The following is a 6,699-nucleotide window of genomic DNA, read 5'->3' as shown; positions in this document are numbered from 1 at the left end:
GCCGATTGTAGTAGGTAAAGTAACATTGTAGGACGTGATGTAAATGGAACTATTGGTTTGTGGGGAAACCGTGTGATAACTTGGGAATTATGAGTCGCATAAGTGGAAAAAGCAATGGTGGACCTTAAGTTGTTATATAGCGAGCTTAATCGGAATGAGAGTTACTAAACATTTGCCACGAAAGAATGAAAGAAAGCGGCTAGTTCTAAATTTTTGTGTCCTATTTTTTATTATTTTATGTTATTTAACGTTATTTTATTGTTAATGTATACAAATAATCACACATTTTACAAACTTTTAATATAATAAAAGTCAAACGTAGCAGAAATATTGTTCCGAGAAATTATAGTAAAATATTTAACGTTGTTAAACATGATATGAATATATTTTTCACAATTACTGTTAACAACGATGTTGCTAGTATTTGATATTTTTTCAGTCATAATAGTGGCAGTTTACAATTATTAAAGATAACATTTGAATTAATTATCTATGTATCTTAATTTATTCCTTTTTAGGATAAAAAAGTAGGCGTCGATAGACCTTGCCTGTTTTATTGATGCACTAACACCGCGAACCTTAATTGCCGCACCATTGACAACTTATTAAGTTATATTTATAACGCTTTCATCTTTATTTGCTCAATTACTAAATCGGAAGCCGATTGATTCATCTGAACAGACTCCAATCTAAAATAGATTCATAGATTGTTAGTTTTTATTTATTCATTAAATATACTTGACTTATTATTCTGAAAGTCAGTAACATTTTGGCATCATTAAGCATATAATATAATCTAAAAACTATAAAAATCTCTAATTGCTAATTGTTCCAATAGGTGTAGATAGAATAAAAAAAAGTAAAAATATGACAAGAAAGGCATTATACCTCTCCTGTATGACTTCCAAAATTTACTTCCGAAAAAACGAAGCAGCTGTTAGTCTGAGTTTTGTCTCAAGATATTACCATCGTATGATCATATAACATATTAATCGCCTTGTTTTCCAATTACAAAAAAGCAATATTTAAATATATATATTTATATATATGCCTGCCTGAAACTAAATGTTAAGTGAATAACGTAGCAATAAATGAGTACACCAAACGTGTATTTATTCAGATGGATAACAAATAAACCGAATAATATGAAGCGGAATTTTTAACATTATGTTTATCAATAAAAATAATATTAATTAAAAATTTGTTAGCACTGATTTGATAATACTATTTATTTTAAGGTATTGTTGCAGTATTTTATGTTTTCACTCTTTACTTGTGTATTGTTATGTTTAAATTCATTCAGTTTATTATCTCAAGATTCCGTAGGCTTCTTTTTTAAATAATATTTTTAATGATTATTAGGATTCTGAATATGTTTCAAAGCATTCAATTCATTCATTTGTTCCATTTTTAAAGTTGACATTAGCAGTTTCAATTCTTTTGTTACTGATTTTTATTTTCAATTAAATAATTGTTATATCTCTTTATGAATCATCAAATCAATTTCAAATTTCAAATCAAAATCAATTTCGGAACATATTTTGTGTTTGTAATCCTTATTTTAAATGTGTAATCGATAGTGAGAGAAATAAATTAAATATTTCATACTATATGTGAGTAGATTTGTAATAATTTTGTGGTTAGTTTTGTAAGCAAATTAAATTGCGTAGTTTACATTTGAAGTGATAAATTATATAAAAATCAAAGTATAATATATTAGATATGTTGGTAACACTTACGGAGTTGAAAATATATATTCACATTACGAATTGATGCTAACTTAAAATTAATTCTGTATTATTAGTAAATTAAAAATAAATTTGTTTAATTTTAAGTAAAGTACCTAGTATAAAGTATTTTAGATAGTCAACAAATTATTTTATACTTAGTTAAATGCTAGATTTCTTTGAATAATGTTTGTATTGGTATTATTGTGTGTATGTCATTACTAACGTCTTCTATCGATATATTTATTGTCATAGGCAGGTTTATCATGGCACTATATTAATCGAGTTTTTAATGAACAAAAAATAATGTATGATTATTTTGCTTAGCCTGGCTATGTTAAAAATTAAGATATAATCATGTTTACATAATATTATTTATTAAACAATGTTTTATTCAAACTTTGGTGTAATTTAGTTTTAAGCGGTTTAAAAAACCAACGAAAAAGCGAATGACACGACAAAATTTCTTCCTCGCGCCGAAATCAATGAAAATCCTTATATAAATACATATTATATACTGTATTTTCATTCAAATTTTTGTAAGCCCATTTGTAAGACCACTTATGGGTCAAATATTTATAAATTTAAATCTAAAAATATTTAAATCCAATAACTTACGGTTTTGTTTCATTAACCTTTTGAACTATTATCCAAACGAGTTAAATTTCTTCGCATCTCTTCGAACGTGCCTCGTGTTTTTCATATGTCTAGGCAGCGAATGTGAAACAGATATATAATATTTGTTATATGAACATACTTCAAACGATAAGTAACTTCTTATAGCGATATACGATTTACGAATAAAATTCCGTTACCGTATTTATAAAAAAATACTTTAAAAAGTCTACGTTTTATAAAACAATTATTATAGATAGTAAAAACGTTTGTCGTTATAGCCGAGAGCATAATATTTAAAAATAAATCCGTATTTATATACATTTACGTAATTTCTTATCATTAATCAATAATAACAGTCTCATGCGCATATTTGAATTTAAAAAAAAAGGTAAAAATAGTACTTAAATTGTTAGTTTTATTACATGCCAACCATTGCTACCGTCTGAATTAAACAGCATAGGATATACATTTTTACAACTCTTTGTCTGTCGTTAGTCTAGTTATTTATTTTCCTAGTCTTAGAAATAAGATAAAAACGATTAAAAAAAAACTGGTTTTAAAAGTGACATCACGGGAAAATGCCTGGGATTTAAAATATCCTAGATGAAGGTAATTAAAAAAATATTACGCATATGATGCAATATTTATTCATTCTTAATGCCTTATATGTTAAATTGTTGCAATGAATAAACTAGTTAATTACTTAAAATAAGCTTCGGGTAATCATAACTACCTAATGTAACTATTTTGTTGAAATATTTCAATAAATAATATTTATGATTGACGTTAATATATCTTATTAAAATTCTGTCTTCAATTTATGCCTTTTATTGAATTATTCTTTACTTTCAAATTGATACCATATTTACATACCAATAAAAATATACTCATAGGGTCCGTTCACACAGACCGGCTCGGAGAGCATCGGCCTGCTTTTTTCTTTTCACACAGACCGGGTCGTATACGCTTGGAATTGGCCGGAGCGGAGCCGCCAACTATTTCACATCGACCGGCTGGAAGAGATCTGAAAGCGGGTGCGAGCGAGAAAGAGCACGCAAGCGGAGCCGGTCGGCTCCTTTTATTACTTCACACGAAGCGCGTTCAGGCATTTTTAATGACAAAAAAGGTGCAAATGCAAAAATAAACTTTACTACAATCACTCAAAACACTGTTTCCAACGTGATAAAAATCTGCTCTCCTCTCCGAGCCGGTCTGTGTGAACGGACCCTTAATAAGAAAAATATAAAAGCTACAATCTATCTAAATTCAATAACTATATTTTGATGCTTACTGCTAATGCCCTCCGTAGATCGCAGGGCTTCAATTCAGGGCTCTGGCTTCAGCCCCGGATTTATGCCTAGGCCTACATTTACACTTTACTGTAACCGCTTCGGAATGTAAAGGCCTCAAATATATAATATCAAGATACCTTGTATCTACAACTCCGGGTCTGCTTTGTGTTCCTTTCGAGGAAGTTTAGCAAATGGTGTTTACTTCCGGTTGAATTTGCAGAATTAAAGCTATCTATATATATATTTATATGGAAATAGATGTTGGTATATCTGTTTGAGAATAATATACTTGGACACCGACCGATTATCATTAGTTATTTTCAGTTTTTATACTACCTACTTTGTCATTACTAGCCGCTAGATGGCGCTACAGCACCAATCGCCATGACAATTGATAATACACAAGCAGAGCATTCTGTCGGATATCGATTATAATAGTATAATTAGACGGAAATGCTTAAAACTCTATGTAAATAGAGAAGTAACTGAGAAAAAAAAACTTAGCATTCGCCAAACAGCAATACTTAGCACTGTTGTGTTCCCATTTAAAGGGAGCCAAAATAACGAGTCAAAAGGGCAATCAATATTATACTAAGATACTAATGTCTTAGTTCCTATTGTTGGCGGCCCATTGACGATGTAAAGGATAGCTAATATTTCTTACACTACTAATCTCACGGTCTACAGACCCCTCACTAGTGAACAGTTACCACCAGATAGTCAATTTGTAAGTCTGCCTACCTATTTTATATATGGATTATTGTTAGTGTTTTTCTTTAATCTTTTTTTATACACCAATATTCTAGTAACGTATTTATTGCCACTGAGTTGATGGACATAAACCTTGCTCAGACGCAGCCTTGAGGCGGACTGTCAATTCGATCATTGACAATTTTTAGTACTTTTTTTTTTTATAGAATAGGAAGGCGGACATATGGGCCACCTGATGGTAAGTGGTCACCAAACGCCCTTAGACATTGGCGTTGTAAGAAATGTCAACTATCGCTTACCCAATGCGCCACCAACCTTGGGAACTAAGATTTTATGTCCCTTGTGCCTGTAATTACACTGGCTCACTCACTCTTCAAACCGGAACACAACAATATCAAGTATTGCTGTTTTTTTTTTTTTACATATTCCAAACAATATTAGTACAAAAAGAATAAAAGAGACATATACTTTCGTCGTTTTCACAAAGATTCTGAACATCAGCAACAGAGGCAATATGATTAAATAATATAAGTACCTAGTACTTAAGTTTTTAACAAATTTGATGCAGTCGGAGTTCTATTTACAATGTTGCGTTAGCAGGATGGCAGACGCGGTACTTAATTTTTGTTTTGGCAGTTATCACTATTAATAATAATGTCTGCCACATGAGTAAATAATATTATACAAATTTTGCTCGCCAGCTCTCTGTGGACACAACTTTTACATTTCAATTTAACACATATGTATCTACTGATGCTAGGATTCCTACCACCATGCCCTAAGAGTTGTTTACTATACAATAGATTTTAGGGTTAGTATTTAATGTTTTTAAAATACACAAATTTGTAAATATTTGAATAGATTCGATCTTCTACTTGTTACAATCTAAAAAAGGCCCTATTAACATGCCAATGAATGTCGTGGCGGTTGCGTGCAGCACTGCCTAATTAAGCTTTGATTGCGATGGGCGGCGGCGCCATATCTCTTGCTTGCGCTTGCGATCGATACTAATGTGTTAATGTTACGATATGACTGTATTAGTATGGGCTTTTTCAATTCCGTATATAAACTTTTAAAAATATAGACAAATAGATAACATGAGGAGATTATTACTTTTTTATAAATTATTTTTTCATAATTTTTTAAAGACTCGAAAAGTTTTCTCTAATTCGGAAATTTTACACCCAAGGTATGAAATCCGCCCTGAATAATAGAATGTTGTGATTTTTTTTGTCATGACTGATTAGGAAATAAATTAATTTTCAATTATGGGGTTATGCGATAATTAGGCCCACTAATATGTCTGGAGTGTCCGGTGATTCATTGGTAATTAAATAATATCAACGTTGCGGGTGAAGCAACGATTTTGAGTCTTTGAAAGTGACCTTTCAAGGTCAAGCTGTACAAGGCTCAATCAATAATTCAATATTAGCTAGTTTTTGCAACATTGTGTGTCAATTTAATTATTTCAATGATATTCTAACATTGTCCACATATCGAATTGTCACAATTGAATTTGTTTACTCCTATGTTCTTAGTCTTTATAATAAAAAAAATGAATTAGAACGTTGCCGTTAAGACGTTGTGTGGAGTAGTGGTCGGCAGCAGAGAGAGGGCAAGTTGTTATACCTTTTGCAAGTCTTAATAAGGCATGAGCCCATGACATAATATGTGTATTTTTAGTAAGCTTATAATAATTAAAAGTTATTGATGATCCATATGATATATCCCTCATTCCACAGAATAGGGTTCGCGTAAAGTTAAAACCGGACGGCCGGAGGGGTTTGATGAAGTTGAAGTCATAGTTTTCAATATTTTAAGCTTGTAGATATATAGGTAGATAAACATGACGTGATATATTAGTATTATAAATTCTCGTGGTACGTAACCGAAATTTTCCAACATAACTTAGACCCAGCGAAGAGTTTTAAGTATTCCTAAATTAAAATATAAATTAAAGAAGATTTATTCATTTTAAGTGATAATAGACTGACTGAAGTGACTTATAAATAATGTTGAACCTGTGATTATTGTTAATTCTGAATAATAATATATCGCATAACCGTAACCGTAACCGTAACAGCCTGTGAATGTCCCACTGCTGGGCTAAAGGCCTCCTCTCCTCTTTTTGAGGAGAAGGTTTGGAGCTTATTCCACCACGCTGCTCCAATGCGGGTTGGTAGAATTCACATGTGGCAGAACTTCAGTGAAATTAGACACATGCAGGTTTCCTCACGATGTTTTCCTTCACCGTAAAGCACGAGATGAATTATAATCACAAATTAAGCACATGAAAATTCAGTGGTGCTTGCCCGGGTTTGAACCCACGATCATCGGTTAAGATTCACGCG

The sequence above is a fragment of the Nymphalis io genome, chromosome Z (genome assembly GCF_905147045.1).
Source record: "Nymphalis io chromosome Z, ilAglIoxx1.1, whole genome shotgun sequence".
NCBI classification, from domain to species: Eukaryota; Metazoa; Arthropoda; class Insecta; order Lepidoptera; family Nymphalidae; genus Nymphalis; species Nymphalis io.
The sequence above is the reverse complement of the archived record's forward strand: the minus strand, read 5'-3'. Positions refer to the sequence as shown.